Source organism: Haliotis rubra, unplaced genomic scaffold (assembly GCF_003918875.1).
Source record: "Haliotis rubra isolate DU_JTF1 unplaced genomic scaffold, ASM391887v1 Scf159, whole genome shotgun sequence".
Taxonomy (NCBI): domain Eukaryota; kingdom Metazoa; phylum Mollusca; class Gastropoda; order Lepetellida; family Haliotidae; genus Haliotis; species Haliotis rubra.
Window position 1 is genome coordinate 1,537,501 of NW_025765547.1, and position 21,196 is coordinate 1,558,696.

Below are 21,196 nucleotides of genomic sequence, written 5' to 3' on the forward strand. Positions count from 1 at the left end.
CTTCACTAATACCTGTTTTTTTGTTACTCGAGTTACGGAGTTATTTCGTGAAAGTTTTAAAGTGCATCTGCACTTTACTTAGAAAGTGAAATCCCAAACATAACATATGCTGTGTACACTGATAGAAATACAAATCAAATGAAAGGAAATATATAACAGATCATAGAAAGGTTTTACAGGGTAAGAAAAGAAACATTTATTCATTTACTTTGCGATTGTATAAGGAGATATTTGAGGGGAGGTGACGCGGCACATGGCTCGAGTCAGCCCTCTCAGAATGCCACGTGAGTCGGTCATTCAGTGATGGCCTTGTTGTACGGAGCAATCCATCAAACGTCATCGCTATGACGTAGAAATCACGTGACATCGCTGTGGATACACCTTCAACAGGCGTGTTAGTACCGACTAGCTCCCCCCACGGGCGGTACAATGACACGCTTGCTGGACCAGTAATAAAAGGTATAGGTCTTACGTTAATGGTTCCCGCCCCTTGTTAGGGTATCCGGACTATTAGTTGTGAGAACAAAGGAAAAGTTGCCGATCCGTGCTACGTTAAAGACTAGAGACGAAAGAAGGGGAAGAGCTGGCTGAGCGGCTTAGGCGGCTTAGGCGGCTTAGGCGGCTGACTTTGGATGCTGGCTATTAGGTGCCTGACTGAGGGTGTGGGTTCGAATCCCGGATGGGACTCAACCCAACAAGTACTAGAATCTGTACTTTACTAAGAAAGTGTAATCCCAAATATGACATGTGTTAAGCATTTTACATGCTTGTGATATCTTTAGTCCGTTGTCCGTCAGTGTAGTAATCCGGATGGTGACGTTCGGAGTGACACATCCAGACAAAAGGAATCATGTGTACGTGTTAACACGTAAGCTTAGTCAGCAGTTAGTGTCCACAAGGATTAGGGATCCGGTTCAACGGGGTTCGGAAGTTTTCATTACACTTAAGATGATCTTGTGTAAATAAAATACATATGACAAATCTGACAACCTCGACAGTATACTGTATAATATAGCCCATTTGATTTTTGACGAGCTTTCCTATCCGGTACTCAACCGTACTCGAAAGACACACCGGTCCGATTACACACTTACATGCCAGTACGACTGTGTTTTGTTGTGAGAGAGATGGTGACTGGCAAGGTGGCTATGAAGGTGAATGAGCGGAGTGCCCCGAGTCACAAAACGTTCGTACGGTCACGAACTGTCGCTGATATAGTTCACAATGTGTTTACGAATTTCGTAATGCTATGAACGAGCGCCCAAGCTGCGGTAATTTAAAAAATCCAACAAAACTGATTCATTGTGTGTGTGCCTGTGTCTATATGTCTATATGTGTGTGTCTGCATGTGGGTTTGTGTGTCAGTGTCTATGTGTGTCTGTGAGTACACACATGCATTCACGCGCACACACGTTCGTACGTACGTACATGCATGCATGCATACACATACATACATACATACATACATACATACATACATACATACATACATACACATACATACATACATACATACATACATACATGCATGCATGCATGCATGCACGCACGCACGCACACAAATACATGTACATACATACATACATTATATACATAACATGCATGCATGCATACATACATACATACATACATACATACATACATACATACATACATACATACATACATACATACATACATACATACATACATACATACATACATACATACATACATACATACATACATACAAACTGGGTTCCCATACTCGTTGAGGTTTTATAATGTATAAAATTAACATTGTACGTTTTAAGTAATTCACTGAGATGTATCTAAAGACCTTTGAGATTTTTATCTTTGAAAGTAAGGTGTTCAGGTTAATATATAGTAACTAAGATCGTTTCGAAAATCTAGGAAAGGGTACTTGTCAAAAGGACATATTATACCCATAAGGGCCCAAACATGCGGAAGATTGACGTAGCTATACTTACGGACTATTGGCCCTGGGGAGACTTCATAGCATATGTTGACCTCTGCTTGACACCCGGTGTTCACCCACACAGTGTTTCCTCTTACGCCGTAGGTGCTGTCACGGACACACAGAAGTTTGTCCCGGATATTTTCCAGTGTGACTCTTAAAATTCGCTTCGCTTGGGGAAAGTTAAACCCGATTTCAGAATCTCCACTTGCCCATTCTTCAATACAGTGGCGCGCTGAATGTAAAAGGACAGGTCCAACCTGAGTACATCAAGGCAATGTAAACTTCTATCTTAGTGCAGTCAAGTAGAGGTCTGACGAAACAGTGGTTAATAGCTTGAGTATTGATCAATCCCTTAAAGGTCTGAGTGCCCTTGTACAAATATGGTACCGAATTTTGACTTTAGAATTCAATCACGATCATAAGTGTTTGATATGCCCATGGGAGGCCAGAACCTTTCGTCTACCCTTATATCTGTTAGTAACCATTCCATACATGACTCAACTTACAATGTGAGTTCGTTCTAAATTGTTCAGCAATATTCCAGCTATATACAAATAAACTGTTGGTACAAACTCATGACCATTGATGGATGGCATGAACACTTATTTGCAGGATGACGTGACACATAATGATCAGCCAATCAACAGTCAGCTCTTAAACACACGCAAGGCTGCTGGGGTATATTCTGCTGGTATTTCCCAAGAAGGACATCATTCAGAAACACGCCGTTTGATAGAATGTTATTCATTGCGTTCTCCCTTGTTAAAATCGCTGTCGACATACGTTTTGAGTAAGTCAGCGAATATCTAACTAAAACTCCGACAATAAAGCCGGAAATGGTTTTCTCACAATACAACACATGCCGAGAATACACTCTTATGTAACAAGAAGAGTGAGTGAGTGAGTTATGTTTTACGCCGCTTTTAGCAATATTCCAGCAACATCACGGCGGGGGACACCAGAAAATGGGCTTCACATATTGTACCCATGTGGGGAATGTAACAAGAAGAGAAAACCCATTAATCACTGGACTAACGCCACCGATACCAAAATATTAAGTTCAGCTTGTCTTTAGTGACATATAAGAGGAAAATGTTAATAGTACCGTTCTTTGGGTCATTGATTCCTCCATTCTGTCCGGGTTGCCGAGGTCCTGCTGTATACAGAGGTCGTTTTATATACAATGCAACAATAACCAACGTACATATTGAGAATATATTTTGCAACGAAGACTTACAAGTGGATTCAAACTATTGCCATAAGTGCAAGTGGTGCCAAAACATAGTTTTTGCACTGTTTTCTTAATGGCTTTACGAAATCTTAATTTCCAATTTCAGAAACAGTAATCATTTGTTCATACAGTGGATTATCTCATAATTACTTGATTATCTCATAATTACTTGAATTAATTAACTGGTTCGAATATAGTCTCCCTATATATAAGGTCGATCATGAGATAGATGTCTATCAGTTGCAATACAAAATGATACGACACTCTGAGAGTGAGTGAGTGAGTTTTACTTTAACGCCGCTTTTAGCAATATTCCAGCAATATCACGGCGGGGGACACTTGAAATGGGCTTCACACATTGTTTCCATGTGGGAAATAGAACCCGGGTCTTCAGCGTGACGAGCGGACGCTTTAACCATTAGGCTACCTCACCGCCCCGACACTCATACACTTGTAGCTGTAATGTTTGTGGTAAGTATGTTTGTGTCGTTTAACGCTGTAACATAACAGCTTGCAAATTACGGATCGGACAAATCAGTGATGGATATTATGAGCAAAGTTGGGATGAAACGCACTCAGCAAAGCCACCCAATCCGACAAACCGATTCCCTGATTGACACAGGTTGCTGTTTACCTATTCCAAGGGCCGTACGTATAACCACAGTGAGCTATTCTAAGGGCCGTACGTATAACCACAGTGAGCTATTCCAAGGGCCGTACGTATAACCACAGTAAGCTATTTCAAGAGCCGTACGTATAACCACAGTGAGCTATTTCAAGGGCCGTACGTATAACCACAGTGAGCTATCCCAAGGGCCGTACGCGTAACGACAGTGAACAAAATTTAGAACTTACCTTGTCTGATATGCGCCGCGAAGACACAGTGTAGCACTGTAAAATGATAAAAATAGAAACTTTAGGTTTACTTTATATTTTAAACATCTCTTAAATATCTGAATATGTGTTATATACGATATATCTGCAATATTATGACACTTTTCTTGTAGACGATAAGCACATTACGATAAACACTTGTACATTTGGCAAAATATTTCATATTTTTCTCTTTTATGGTCTTTCAAAATGTGGTTATAAATTTTGCAAGTCGCCAGAATGCAGATAAATTATCTTCAACACAGATAAACTCTTCTGTATAGTTGTTGTGAAAGGACACGAACCTATTTAAATAAATCATAAGACATCTCTTATACAATCAAATTCAGTGTTCAGTTCAGACTGCAGAAAAAGATGAATGTGTCTATGAAACACTATCAAATAGTGACGATACTAGGTGGTGAAAGAGCGAACGTATTCTGTCCCACTGCTGGCACCCATCACAAACACATGCAGCGACAAGTCAATCTCTCAGTTGAAAAATATGTGACGTATGCATTATGGTGTGAGTCATTATGACTTATATTTTGCACGAAACATGTGATTCATCATCCATATTCCTATTAAAACCTATTTCATTTTGAATTGGAAAGTAAACTAAACACATTTCTAGGGTGATCTGTTCCATGCTATTATAAAATTGAAAGATTCGGGATCGATCAAGATGAAATTAAAGCATACAATAATCGTACAATAATCAAAAGTTCCTTACCTTGGAAAGTCACAAGAACGGTTAGCAGGAGTCGGTTCATTGTTGCAAGTTGTCAGACGTTGATTTTCCTCGGTTTTATATTAGCATAGTTTAATGTCGTTGGTTCCATGTAAATTTTCATTGGTGCGCGTAAGTTGAGATAAATTTTACGACTTCATTGATGAGTTTATACTACTGATAAACACAGGGCATTTAATGCTACAATAAATACGTTTATCTTTGATGTTATCATTATGTTTACTTCCTGACTTCTCTTACACAATAATTAGGTTTTAATACAGCACTGAATGTTAAGCAAACATTGGTTTAACGTAGCTTATCTCTCCCTTGTGTTCGACGTGGCAATTGATGTACATTTACAGTGTAGCATTATGTAACATTTCAGGCTGTGTGACCGAGGACAGTAAACACGTGGCAATAAAGATTATTAACCGAACGTGCTTCTGTTTCAGAAACCCTATATTGTATACGATATTTTGTCTTATTAAAATGGTTAACTTATTTAATATTAAATAAAGCGACGAAACCCGTTTTACATCCATGAGAAATATCTGAAAAAATCAGAGTCGTTTGTTTAGTTCAACGGTATGTGTTTGTTTGTGTGACTGCCATTATGAAATATGATGACAGCACGTGTTTATAAATTTCTGTCAAATATTACTGATGATACCAGATGTCAGTATCCTGCCCCAACGGTACCAAAGGCTGAGGCTAGCCAATAGTATACTTGAAAAACATCCACGGGAATGTATGGCACACGTCAAAATAGCGAAGAGCATTCAGCATCATTTGTGTCACTGATGGGTCAAATTTGCGTAAAATGTTTTCAGACACTGCTTATAAATACTGAGAGATCTTTCCAATATATTAGACATGCATAGTGCCAGTTGGTCTGCTACTATGTTTGTCATTTGAATTTATCAAAAGTAGTTAAGTCGCGAAATAAACTATACCCCGTTTCCAGGCGTGACAAATCTGTTGTGAGAACTTATTAATTTGATTATGTAATATCGCCTAGGATGCTCGTATCCAACATCATGATGACATTATTGTTTGTTTCTGATTTAGCCTCCACGAGAACCCCAATTCTCAACAAAACAACAACACTGGTGTATACCTTCTCATGCCTTGTTCGGCTCTAATCTTTGAAGGACATTTAGAAGTGGAATGCATAAGTAAAGCAAGATTTATGGATGTCAACTTCTTTATTGTGAATAACATTTCCTCAACATTGTTAAACTTTGACAAACATGTTTTCTTTGTAGTACAGGTATATACAGGTATCTTTCTGGTTCAAATATGAATTTATATTCTCTATACATCACATATCTAGAGCTGTTATTCAACGTGGAAGTCAAACTTTGAGAAAATTCATTTATCAATGATGTTTTAAACAATTGTACAAAAGAAAGTTCATCGCCAACAGATTGGTTAATCCAGATATATCCAAAGCCATGAGAAAACAAAATATTTTTTATGTACGATACCCAACTCTTTTTTTCCAATGTCATCAAAATATCTTAACATGTAATACACTTTCTTGAGTAATCTACACTCGCTCATTTTGAGCAATTTTAGCCAATAACGTAAAAGCCGTAAGTACGCATTTATATATATTGGATAGCGGCCACATTCGCCATATACAATAGTATTAGGAGTTTGTTTTCCTACCCTTAAAAATCGTTTGCAGGCTAGAAGATGTACCTTTCCAATAATTCATATTGCTTGACTCCCCAAATCTCACAGCCATATAATAATATCGGCATCACCTGGGAATCAAAGATTTTAAAATATATTTTCGGGTCAATCATTCTAATCTTATTTAGTTTGACAATGATTTCCATCAATGCTCTTTTACCCCGGCTTGCCAAGTCTGAAATGCATTTAGTCATTTTTAAGTTACTTGAAAACCAGACACCTAAATACTTGTAACTATTTACAGTGGCGATGTGGTTTCCTTTACAAAATCACTTTTCCTTATTCGAAAGAATGCCCCCTTTTCTGAACACAATAATTTGTGTTTTATCAAGATTAACAGTTAACCCCCAATAGTCTGAAAACGTTTCAAGAATATTTCACTGGTTTTGAAGGTCGACAATTGATTCAGATACGAGGATGACATCATCTGCAAATAGAAGTAGGAATAGTTCATATAAATCAGGGAATAATTGCACGCCGTGTCTACCACATTCATTTACAGAGCTTGACAGTTCACTGATGAATAATGAAAATAACAACGGGCTTAGGATGCATCCTTGGCGCACTCCATTTGGGCAATTGAATAGATCGGTAAAATCTGAAGAAGAGCATTTTACGCAAGCTTGTACAGATATGTAAATTGCTTGGAGTGCTGACAGCATTTTCCCCCTTAACCCGTTCTGTTTAAGGCAAAACCAAAGTTTATTTCTTTTCACATAATCAAACACCTTTCTGAAATCTATGAAGGCGACATAAAGCTTTTTTCGTTTTTTCATAAAGCATTTTTCGACAATAGAATTTAGCGTGAATATGTGATCTGCGGTTGAATAACCAGATCGGAAGCCTGTCTGTGTTTCTGGAACTTTCTCTTTTAGCTCTGTCCAGACTTTCAGTCTATTATTGAGCACACCAGTGTAGATTTTGCTCAAGACGCTTAACAACGATATGCCCCTGTAGTTGTCGGGGTTATTTCTATCACCTTTTTTGTGTATTGGGACAACGATAGACTTTGTCCAGCTTGTAGGAAATGTTCCCGAGTCATATTTTATTGAAAAGTGTAGCGAGAAAAGGCATGAAATATGAGGAAGTGGTTTTGATCATTTCAATTTGTATTACATCTGTGCCAGCTGCCTTACCATTATCTATATGTTTTATAGCATCACTAATTTCTGACGAAGTAATATGTGATTCTAGGATAAATGCATCAACTTCATCTATGTCTGGTTCTTCCGTAGAGCCAAAGTGGTCAATCATTGGTGCATCATAAGTTGCAAACAGGCTACTAAAGTGGTTAAACCATGCATCATTACTGATATTCGGACGAGGTCGGTGCAAAGGAGATATACCTCTGAGGATACGCCAAAACATCTTTGGGTTACCGGTTGCTTGCTTTAATGCTTCAGCTTTGTTACGCTCATACGAGAGCTTTGTGCGCCTACAGATACCCTTATATAAATTCCTCTGTTTGCAATAATTACGTCGGTTTTCCTCAGATTTATTTCTTTGGAATCGACGCAAGGCTTTGCGAGTGAAGTATTTTTTACTTTTACAATATTTATCAAAAAACCCATTTGGAATACACTTTTTGTTACGTTTTTTCATACAGTCCGCTGCACCAAGTACTGTTTGTACAAACAAGTCTAGAGCGTGGTCAGCATCTGTATCAACTAATTTTGTTGCTTCATCAAAGGTGTCAGCAAGTTGTTTTATGCTGTCGGTGTACACGTCTGACTTAGTATGGTTCCATACAATTCTGTCAGAGCAGTTTCTGTCAGTATTATCATTATTTTCTAGCTGGTGGCTTTGCTCAAAAAGTTTAAGTTTTGCCGTTAATGGCATATGATCTGATTCTACTCGGGCCTCTACATGAAACGATTCAATCAGTTCAAACGCATCAATACTGGCAATGCAATAATCATTTACCGAAGAACCCTGGCTAGATATGAACGTAAACTCGCCAGTTTTATCTCCTTGCACACGACCATTTAAAATATACAACTTGTACGTATAGCACATTTCCATTAGCATTCTACCAAATCTATTTATTGAGTTATCACAAGATTGTCTGTTGTCAAGAGGCACTAACCCTTCGTCAGGGAACACATCTCCCAGAAAGTTCGGTTGTGGTTCAGGTGGTTCATTGCCTGTCCCAACCCTGGAGTTCAGATCACCGGTGATAACTATATGACAGTCAGAAAGAATATCCAGGTTTTCTGAGAACCACTGATCAAGTAGTTCTATACTTGGTGGTTTCCCACACGATGCGTAGTATGTCGACCCCTCGGGTGGTATGTAGAGACCTATCAAAATAACATCTTTCTTACTTTGCAATATCTGTTTAGAAATACGAAAGGCAATTAGATTATCGATATCCAACACTCGTAATCGCCAAAATGTGATTCTTAAAGAAAGTATCAATATGAAATGCCGACTTTGCAATGAATTCTCAGAGACTGTCCAACACCTTGTCAGTGGATGCCCTTCTTTGGCACAAACAGCATATCTGAAACGACATGATGGCATGGCTCGCTGCTTTTACTACCGCCTTTGCCATGCCTGTGGCTTTGACTCCGCGGTCCATCCTTGGTACGACCCTGAACATGTCCAGGGCGTCATGGAAAATGATGCTTTCAATCTTCTGTGGAATAGGCCCATATACAGCCTCAGAAGAATTCCTGCCAACAAACCTGATCTTGTCCTTTTTGATAAAGCCAATGAATTTATTTATATCATTGAATTTTCTGTCCCTTTTGACAGCAATGTGATTGGCAAGATTCAGGAAAAGCATGATAAATATGCGGACCTCGCCTTTGAAATGTCTCGCTTGCATCCCAAGTACGCTGTCGTCAGGCTCCCCTTCGTTCTCGGTGCCCTTGGTTTGTTACCTCCTGATCTCTTGGCGCAGATCAGGTAAAGTGACCGGGTTCTCCACCGGGGCCACAGCCCTTCTGACAATCTGGGTAATGCAGAAGGCTGCAGTGTTGGGGAGCCTTCATATTCTCCGGAGAGTTCTTGGTGGGTTCGACTAGGCAGTGTTTTCTATGGGAGAAGTCCCATTCGCTGTCTGGGCTGCGTGTAGAGGGGGCTAGGGCCCTGAGCTGATGATGAGCCTTACCAGCCTGACTGTGCCAGGATCACCCGAACCCTCTCTGCTGCATTTTCATCTTTAATCTGTAAATAATAATAAATGCATATTTATAATGCGCCCTTTCCACAACCTAAAGCATGCTCAAAGCGCTACAGAATATTTACACTGGAGTATTTACAGTTGAAATTATACATATTATACTGAGAAAAGGTGGGTTTTAAGTCTGGACCTAAAAATGTCAATTGTGTCAGAATTTTTAATGGCACATGGGAGAGAGCTCCAAAGCACAGGTGCAGAGTAAGAGAATGATCGGTGTCCAATGGATTTCAGTTTGTAGGATGGGATGACCAGTCGATTTTGTGTGTTTGAGCGCAAGTTGCGTGCGGGGACAAACGGATGTAGGAGTTCAGACAAGTAGAAGGGAGCCAAACCATGGAGGCACTTGTATGTCAGACAGTGGATCTTAAAGTCAATTCTGGCCCTAACTGGTTGCCAATGCAGTTCTTTCAACACCGGTGTTATATGGGAACGTTTAGAAGTCTTGCTGATGATGCGGGCGGAAGTGTTTTGGATCTTCTGAAGCTTATCAAGGAGTTTAGAACTGAGGCCTGAAAGGATGCTGTTACAGTAATCAAGCCTAGATGTAACAATAGTTCGAACAAGGGCTTGAGTTGCAGCGGTTGTCAGGTATTGCCGAATGTTACCAATGGATCTTAGGTGAAAGTAGTAGGTAGTGCTCAGACGGTTAACATGAGCAAGGAAGAGTCGATGTGGACACCTAAATGTATATATATCCCCTTGATCCCAAACCATTCACCTGATGAAGGAGTAAGCATACACTCCGAAACGTTGCGTTATTCACAATAAAGAAGTTGACATTCATAAATCTTGCTTTTCTTGTTCAGCTGTTTATGCTATACCAAATGTTTACTACTTGCACGCGTTGTTGAAGACTCATTCTCACTTGAATTCCCACTGTGTTTAAATACAGTACGCCAACCTTTCACTTTGTGGGAAAAAGGAATAAAACTGAATTTGTTTTTTGATTTTTTGTGTAATTGAAATGAATAACAACCCCTCTTAATAAAATGGATTATGTCTAGGTAATACTCACTCATTCCTGCAAGCTCATTCATACAGATTGGAACAGTGAAGATGGTTGGTTCTAGGAAAGGGTTAGCAACCACATAACCACCACCAAATTTGAAAGGTTGTAAATGTGTGCCTGAACAAATATATAAACTCTGTCAAAAAAAGAAACGCAACCCCTGTCCTCAGATATGAAAAATTCGTTTGAATGAAGTTATTGCTTCCAAACTAAATGTTATTCGAATGTATTGAAATTATACACGTAATTAATGAAGATTACCATCCAAACAACTGCATTTGTACGCATAAGTGTATTTTATTGCTTATTCCGTCACAACGCATGAAATGACCCTCATGGTGACTTCGCACAAAAAAAACACATGCAAATCATGAAAATGGCAGTTAATGTAGGGGTGTATAAAAGCCCATGTGCTTTCGTATTATATTCATTCATTTGTCGCATGAAAAGCTGTGTGAAAAATGCCACGATTGAGTGCTGCCGACCGAAATATCGCCATTGGTCGTGTTCAAGCCGGAGAAAGTTTTGGAACTGTTGCACGGCACCTAAATGTTCACAAAACAACGATATCCCGACTTTGGAGCCGCTACAACAACTTCAATTTGACCAACGATCGCCCGAGAAGTGGAAGGCCAAGAATCACGACCCCCCCTTCAAGATCGGTACATCCGGGTCCATCACCTGCGTAATCGGCATGCCCTACCAACCGTGACTGCCACACAAATACCAGGTTTGAGGAGAGTGTCAGCTCAAACGATTAGGAACCGTCTGAAAGAAGCGGGTTTACGTGCCTGTAGACCAGTTGTTGGACCGGTACTACGCCCCTACATCTCCGCCGACGACTCAGGTGGTGCAACAACGTAAGGATATGGACTTTACAAAACTGGAGGCGCATCTGGTTTTCTGATGAATCCCGTTTTCTTTTGCAACATCACGACGGAAGAAAACGTGTGTATAGGAGACGTCATGAACGTTTTGCGCCCATCTGCGTCCGACAGGGGACAGATTTGGCGGAGAAAGCGTTATGGTTTGGGGATCCATCTCATACAACCAGAAATCAGACTTGGTGATCGTTGAAGGGAACCTGACAGCCCAACGTTACATCAACCACGTATTACAGCCTCACCTTCTCCCGATTATTGACCAACAGACACAGATTTTTCAACCAGACAACGCCCGGCCTCATACTGCACGTGCAACAATGAACTTTCTGCAGAATTCCAACGTCAATGTCTTGCCATAGCCCTCTAAATCACCAGACCTCAACCCTATTGAACACCTGTGGGATACTCTGGGTCGACGCGTACGTCAACGTCAGCCGCCGCCACAGACGCTGCAACAGCTCGGCGTTGCACTGCAGGAGGAGTGGAGAGCCATTCCCCAGGAAAGAATCCGGCGTCTTATCCGTTCTTGTCCAAGGAGATGCCGTGCAGTGATTGCAGCTCGTGGTGCTCATACGAGATACTGAGAAAGACGCCCCCCTGGTGACAAACTGGTGTCTGTGAGATGACTTTTGAAATGACAATTTTAAACATGCCCATCTTGGTTATTATTCTGCCAAATTTCAGACTTCTGTCTTAAATAATAAAAATGCTGTGTCGTCTTAAAACTTCAGATCAAAATCTCTAAAATACAGGGGTTGCGTTTCTTTTTTGACAGAGTTTATATGGAATTTTTAACTAGAATATGTCTCAGACACCCATTCGTCTACCATGCGAATTCTTTTTAAGTTTCAGATTAGAATTATATACATAATGTCCTACTAAAAATAAAAAAATAGTATATAAATCATTATAAAAGTATAACTAGGTAAAAGCAGAATGCGGTAGAGTGAATTGTTGAACATAGCAATATGTTCATAATTATCGATGTCTAAAGGGAGGATATCAATGCACGTATGTTCGTAATTGTCCATTTCAACACGTAGGATATCAATGCACGTATGTTTATAATTGTCCATGTCAACATGGAACATATCCATGTACGTATTTTCATAATTGTCCATGTCTAAAGGGAGGATATCAATGCACGTACGTTCATAATTGTCCATGTCTAAATGGATGATATCGATGCACGTATGTTCATAGTTGCCCATGTCTAGATAGAGGATATCAAAGGACATATGTTTATTATTGTCCATGTCAACACGGAGGATATCAATGCACGTATGTTTATAATTGTCCATGTCAACCCAGAGGATATCAATGTGCGTATGTTGATTGAGGACATCAATGCACGTATGTTCATTATTGCCCATGTCTAAATGGATGATATCGATGCACGTATGTTCATAGTTGTCCATGTCTAGATAGAGGATATCAAAGGACATATGTTTATTATTGTCCATGTCAACACGGAGGATATCAATGCACGTATGTTTATAATTGTCCATGTCTAAAGAGAGGATATCAATGAACGTATGTTTATAATTGTCCATGTCAACACGGAGGATATCACTGGACACAATCCGACATATGTTCATAATTCTTCATGTCCAGACATTAAGTTGTATTTTTCCCTCTGTAGATTAAGGACACAGTAGGCGGTCCATTACTTACTTAACCTACGTAAATGATGTATACGTTTTACGAATTTATGTATACGATAATATAATCTACCGAGGAATATGTAATAATCTGGTATCGAATTATATACCTGGTAACAATATTGTCTCAAGTTATCGACAATAGTTCCGGGTCTGCTTTATGTAGCCCCTGGCTTATTTAATAATGACTGATTTGTTTTACTTTAACCCTGGATGAGTCTTTATTGAAGTACTATTAGAACATCCAGTAAAATAACTCTTCATTTTACATGAGTAGAGGACTTGTTTAAATATTTAAATAATTTATCTGAGGTGGATTTCTTCTTAATTTTAGCATGTATAGAATAAACTGGTCAAATTGATAAAAAGTATGAAGTATTCTCACACGTAGCCACAGATGAGAAATGGTTTCTGTTTAGTTATGTAAATGATTTTTTTCCTGTTGGCAAATACAACATCCTTATCATTTCTTATTTCAAATTTTATTGAGTATAGGTTTGACATTGTGAGGTAGCTTTCTACATTTTCATTTACTGTAGCTTTCTTCATAAATGTATTTTGGCCTTTAGAGGTAAAACTAGAACTTAATATTACCCATGAGCCCGAGGATGGAATGCCTTAGAAGAGAACAAAGGTTGTCAAAAATGCTGATTTGGTGTCTCATTACTCAAGTTTACGCCATCGTCCAGTTGTCCCTAATCCATCTAAACATATTTTACTTCAGAAACCGTTGAACCTAGAAAGGTAAAACAGATGTCCCCAAGAGTGACGATGTCTACATTTGGTTCAGAAAGGGCAGCACTATCTAAGTTCACTTCATTGTGAATTATGTCTCCCAGCAAAAGGGAGACAGTTTATGTTTGGCTTGGTTTCCATCCTATTGTGAAACACAACTTCAAAAATGTTTTCATGGGAAAAGTCTTGACCTTGGTCTAAAATGAATGCAGAATGTTTTCCATACTTTCCACATATTTCACAAAAAAATGACTTATGCACACTGCATATCAGCTTAACTGGTGCTTCCTGCTGTCGATTCTTTGTAAAATGTTTACATAGTTCCATGGAAACAATTTTGACCTAGGTCTTAAAAACCAGGGTGAGAGTTATTTCCGTCTTCTTGTCTGAACCCTTTCAATATATTCAACCATATGCGCTCAGCAAATGCGCAATTCATCAGTTTAGCTGATGTCTTTGGTCTGGTACAAATTATGCCAAATTGAATCTGTTTTTCATTTTTTCATAGAAACAATTTTGACTTAGTCTCAAAAGGGCAAATTGATTGGCGATACTATGATTTGAAATGAAACCCTTTCAACAATTTTCAGCGAAATTTGGCATCTCTGTTTGTCGCCAGCGTAACTAGTGCCCTCTGCTATTTTAAAATATGTCCTAATTTTTGTTTTGTGCTATGTTTCCAACAATTTGGACTTAGGCTTAAACAACTGTTTGCTTCAGGTCCCCGGTACTTCTCCCACAATAATGCATATGATTGCATGGAACTATACATGGACAATGATCAACTATGGGCTTTCACATTTTCAATTTTGTTTGTATTCCTTGTGTTTCCATAGTCACAAACCAATCATGTTTGTTTCCCATCGAAAACCCTTCACCTAATACATGATTATATCTGCATGAAACTATCATCTTTCAAGGCTATACGTTGCTGGTATTTTTTCGGTATAGCTAAAACATAGTGGCGGGGCGACTTAAATTGTATGGGTAAAACAGTTACTGTTTCTGGTTTACTTGTAATCGAATTTGAAGAATGTGAAGGATGGCGGCCAATATTGAAATTCCAACCATATATTACCTGCTTGATTGGCATTTTAGAAGATGCTTTGCGCTCAGTTTTACCTGATGATGGGGCCGGAACAGGCCCCGAAACGCTGTATCAAAGAATAAAAGAAGATGAAATCCAGAAAAATCTTTATGTTCATACATTACCTACATAAGAGAGATGAGGTACAGCCACTATTTTGCCATTTGCACGTGGAGGATGAATGGATGAACGGACAGATAGTAATGTTCTTACACTTTATAGTGGTCACAGATTACCTCATGTGTGTTGGGGTGACAGAAACAATTGCAATCATTCTGATGGATCTGCTGAATAAACTCTTTGTGGAGATGTCAAATGTGTATGTTAAGGTCCAGGAAAGGGTGTCTGAAGAATGACAAGCACCGATGAGGAAATTCATTGTGACATACAGGGCTATAGCTAGACTGTCTGTTGGACAACTTGATTTATTACGAGCAATGGTTAATATAATCACAAGCAGACTTTTACTTGGTGCAGGTTATGTTATGGAAGTATTTTGACAACGAACTTATCTTACTTAATATCCTGTGTGTGAGAATATGTAGCTTTCGTGATTCCTTGTGACCTGTACGTTGTGCGTTACACATAAAATTACAGGAATGGCCTTGCAGAGATTTTCAAAGATGTCACGGCAGTGTCCAGGACATGGGTTTTCGACATTGTCCTCATCCATTCTTGATGTGTAATCTATCATACAGTCAGAATGTCTTCGGTGTCATATTTTAGACACCATAAAGTCTTGTGATCCGCTTTTATAGTGTGTGTTGTCACTTTCAATCCCCCGAGCAAACTTTTATCAAACTCATACTGTTGACATGTATGTACCCTGCATATAGCAAATGCATTTTGTCATAGTATTTATTCTGCTTATTTACTGCAAGCCTTGTTATAAAAATACATGGAAGTAAATACATGGTGTTTGTTGTGTTGTTGTGTAATAGTTACAGTTGTTCACAAAGATATTTGTCTTAGGGTAACATATGTTTGCTAGCCAGAATCATTTTAAAATATTCTGTAACAGAATGTTTAGTAGCCAAGAATAAGAATTATTAAGTGGGCGTAAGGTTGGGATCATGTAATGCTCTTCGACTGACAAATTCAAAATTCCATATACATACCAGCGTTCTATAGGTCTTAGGCCAGAAGCCGACTGAAAACCACTCGGACCCACAGCTTTTATTTTCTGCAGGGCCTTATGGCCGACAGCTTTCTCATCCTCAATAACTAAGAGTAGCATTTTTCAGAAAATATCATTCAGTAATTTCTAGCTTTTATATTTTGCTGCAAATGAAGGCTAGTCAGTCGCTAGAGTTAAATTAAACTCTTTAACTCAGTTTGTTAGTTGTCACACTTTTTGTTTGCTGGGAATTACATATATGTACCGAAAATATAGGGCTTACACATTCTGATCAGGACCGACAACTTTTTATGGTTCTGGTTCTTTAGCGCCAGCAGCTTTTCAGGGTTAAGGGCAAACGCTGGTACATACATGGATTGTACATAACAAATATCTGGCACTAAATCTGAATATTGTTGGAGGTTACCTAGTTAAGAAAAATAGGTCCCTTATTACCAATGCGTGGAGTGACAATGACTCAGTGACGTGATTACATATGTTACCTAGTTAAGAAATAGGTCCCCTATTACCAATGCATGGTGTGACAATGGCTCGGTGACGTGATTACATATGTTACCTAGTTAAGAACTAGGTCCCCTATTATCAATGCGTGGTTTGACAATGGCTCGGTGACTTGATTACATATGATACCTAGTTGAGAAATAGGCCCCCTACTACCTATGCGTGGTTTGACAATGGCTCGGTGACGTGATTACATATGATACCTAGTTAAGAAATGGGTACCCTATTACCAATGCGTGTTGTGACAATGGCTCAGTGACGTGATTACATATGATACCTTGTTAAGAAAAATAGGTCCCTTATTACCAATGCGTGGAGTGACAATGGGTCAGTGACGTGATTACATATGTTACCTAGTTAAGAAATAGGTCCCCTATTACCAATGCGTGGTGTGACAATGGCTCAGTGACGCGATTACATATGTTATCTAGTTAAGTAATAGGTCCCCTATTACCAGTGCGTGGTGTGACAATGGGTCAGTGACGTGATAACATATGTTACCTAGTTGAGAAATAGGCCCCCTATTACCAATGCGTGGTGTGACAATGGCTCAGTGACGCGATTACATATGTTACCTAGTTGAGAAATAGGTCCCCTATTACCAATGCGTGGTGTGACAATGGCTCAGTGACGTGATTACATATGATACCTTGTTAAGAAATGGGTACCCTATTACCAATGCGTGTTGTGACAATGGCTCGGTGACGTGATTACATATGATACCTTGTTAAGAAATAGGTCCCCTATTACCAATGCATGGTTTGACAATGGCTCGGTGACGTGATTACATATGATATCTAGTTCAGAAATGGGTCCCCTATTACCAATGCGTGGTGTGACAATGGGTGAGTGACGTGATTACATATGATACTTAGTTAAGAAATAGGTACCCTATTACCAATGCGTGGTGTGACAATGGCTCAGTGACGTCATTACATATGTTACCTAGTTAAGAAATAGGTCCCCTATTACCAATGCATGGTGTGACAATGGGTCAGTGACGTGATTACATATGTTACCTAGTTAAGAAATAGGTCCCCTATTACCAATGCGTGGTGTGACAATGGCTCGGTGACGTGATTACATATGATACCTAGTTAAGAAATAGGTCCCCTATTTCCAATGCGTGGTTTGACAATGGCTCAGTGACGTGATTACATATGATATCTAGTTAAGAAATAGGTCCCCTATTAGCAATGCGTGGTTCGACAATGGTTCAGTGACGTGATTACATGTTACCTAGTTAAGAAATAGGTCCCCTATTACCAATGCGTGGTGTGACAATGGTTCAGGGACGTGATTGCATATGTTACCAAGTTAAGAAATAGGTCCCCTATTACCAATGCGTGGTGTGACAATGGGTCAGTGACGTGATTATATATGTTACCTACTTAAGAAATAGGTCCCCTTTTACCAATGCGTGGTGTGACAATGGCTCAGTGACGTGATTACATGTGATAGTACACTGGTTGCTTGGACCATTCCTTATTATGTTTGATTGTTCATAATTGTTTTGTCTGGCTGAGACTTGATTTTTAAAATGCTGCATTCATATAGTTATAATATTGCCGAGTGTGATGTTAAGCACCACATACACAAACAAACTGCCATAGAGCGATGTTATTTGGTTTAATGATAATTTACGAATGGTTGCTTTGTGGTTAAAGAATTGAATATTCTCAGTGAAAATAAGTTTGTTTCGTCATTCTAATTTCAGGTATGAATATTGTCTTTCTCTGTGTCGTATTCTGCTGACTGCTGCTACATAACGTCTCTGGATACAGGCGCACCTAAGGCCTTAGATGAAAACAGTCTGACCTCATCATAGACGGCGTTCACCTTGACATGAATTCCTTGACCGAGTGTATGTGTTTGCTACATCAACACATCAGGGATGTGCAACAAATCATCTCTTGACCTACTGACGCTGAGGGAGTGGGGAGTTGGTCACGGTCAGTAACGTCTCAGAACTATTTCGTTTCTATATACAAGAGCAGCGCGAGCGTTTCTTCATTCACATTTGAATATTCGCAATTGAAGTACAAGAAACATGCAACTAATATAAATAAAATTTAAGGTAAAACGTATTTTTATTCAATCTTAATCTCGTTTGAAAAATGTGTGATGGATGGCGGCAAATGTATGTATGTATGTATGTATGTATGTGTATGTATGTATGTATGTATGTATGTATGTATGTATGTATGTATGTATGTATGTAAGTATGTTTTTATGTATGTAAATGTATGTATGTATGTATGTATGTATGTATGTATGTATGTATGTATGTATGTATGTATGTATGTATGCATACATATAATGTATGTATGCATGCATATAATGTATGTATGTAAATGTATGTATGTATGTATGTATGTATGCATACATATAATGTATGTATGCATGCATATAATGTATGTATGTATGTATGTAAATGTATGTATGTATGTATGTAAATGTATGTATGTATGTATGTATGTATGTATGTATGTATGTATGTATGTATGTATGTATGTATGTATGTATGTATGTATGTATGTATGTATGTATGTATGTATGTATGTATGTATGTATGTATGTATGTATGTATGTATGTATGTATGTATGTATGTATGTATGTATGTATGTATGTATGTATGTATGTATGTATGTATGTATGTATGTATGTATGTATGCATGTATGCATGTATATGAATATTTGTTTAAAAGTTGACAGGTATGCAGTTAGATATATTCATTAAGATTTAAAAACATTCAAATAAACGTTTTTAGATTAGTTTCAAAGGAAAAGGAAAAATTTCACATCCATGTGATTTCGTGCAGATTTTGGATTCATGTTGATTTTTCGAAGACGTTACTAGTGGTTAAAGTGTTGGTTCGTCACGCCGAAAACCCGAGTTGAATTCCTCACATGGGTACAGTGTGTGAAGCCCATATCTGGTGTCCTTCTCCGTGACATTGATGGACTATTGTTAAAACTGACAATTACGTTTTTATAAGTGCATTGGCTGATCGGTACATATGTTTCCCATAAACACTTCCGCACACCAAAGATGACCATCAGGCGGAATCCTGGATTTGAAACCACATTCGCGGATCCTGTACCGTTCAGGGGAGATCGAATATTCCCGGGTTTTCTTATCCAAATGACAAAAATAAAAGAATGCTTGAGTGTGTTTGACTTTTCACCAATTTTAGTAACATTCTGGCACTATCAAAACGAGGGACGCCGGAAAATGGCTTCACACATTGTACTCTTATGCGAAACGAACAGGTACACATAAATGGATAAATGGACAAAACGTAACTGCACATATCATTCTGTCAGTTTTATTGATGCAGATACATAGAGTGCACAGAAAGTACTATTTACCAAAATTACACTACTCGAATAAACAACGCTATTACGTCATCAACCATTCCAACTTCGGCGTCAGTAACGCCAAAGACTTTCACCGCTGGTCTATGGCTTAAGTGGCAAGAGACATATCTCGAAATCAGCGCTGCACGTGGAATTGACATACATTGCAGTGTCGGTAATGACATAGTTGCAGGCTCCTGAGATGCTGTTGTCTTGAAGGACGGTAACGTTGACAATTGTCATGCCGTTGCTAATAGCGACGTCTTCGTGCTCTACGTATTCGGGTACACTGACAGAAATATTGAAACATTCTCTTTGTGGTTCTGGCACTGGCGGAGGGCCTATAAAATATAAGTAATGAATATATCAAAATTATTGTTAATCTATTTCTCCAGCGAAGATAACATTTTGCTTGTAAGGTATCTTGTGTCTCAAATACCCACGAAAGAACCAACAATACCAAATAACCGATACTGGATAACTAAAAAATACCAGAGAGGTTATTTTATAAATAATGACGTGTTCGGTGCGTCGAGTTGAAATGGAAGCCCGTATATTAATGTTAAATGGTTCGGCCAAATATTTAAGAATATAACAGAAAATCAGGCTTACCTGCAACCATTTGCATGTTGGGAATAAAACCTGAAAATAACAGAAAAGTAGCATTAACGGGTATACCAAAAAGCGGTTCGTGTCTCCGTGCAACATCAAATAAATTGAGACGTGGTGGGGGTGGAGAGAGATCCCGTTTCTTAATCACACGAAGTGAAGTATCCACGAATTGCACAGTCAAGTGTATGACTTTAAAAGCATATGCACATGAATCACTATTAAAACGGTACTAGTTTCGCGAAAACGTCAACGCATTTTAACCCAGCGGACACATCCATAACCAACACATGTCTGACGTTGAATCTGAATGAAACTGTTTCTTACCTGGAGTTACTCCTTCATCAGCATCATCGTCAGACTCGATTTCAGTTTCAGTCTCGTCAGCGTCATCGTCAGCTGAAGAATGTTTTATTCACATTAATAATAGTACCCGCAGAGAGAGAGAGAGAGAGAGAGAGAGAGAGAGAGAGAGAGAGAGAGAGAGAGAGAGAGAGAAAGAGAGAGGGGAGAGAGAGAGTAGGGAGAG

General features: G+C 38.9%; 1 long non-coding RNA gene across 1 annotated transcript; it reads left to right on the forward strand.

Annotated features, from left to right (window-relative positions):
* Positions 1-6,298: 6,298 nt before the first annotated feature.
* LOC124271211 lies at positions 6,299-19,570 on the forward strand. The gene is made up of 3 exons (XR_006896974.1): positions 6,299-6,396; positions 15,159-15,170; positions 19,559-19,570. It is a non-coding gene; the product is annotated as an uncharacterized LOC124271211 (long non-coding RNA).
* The last annotated feature ends 1,626 nt before the right edge of the window (positions 19,571-21,196 follow it).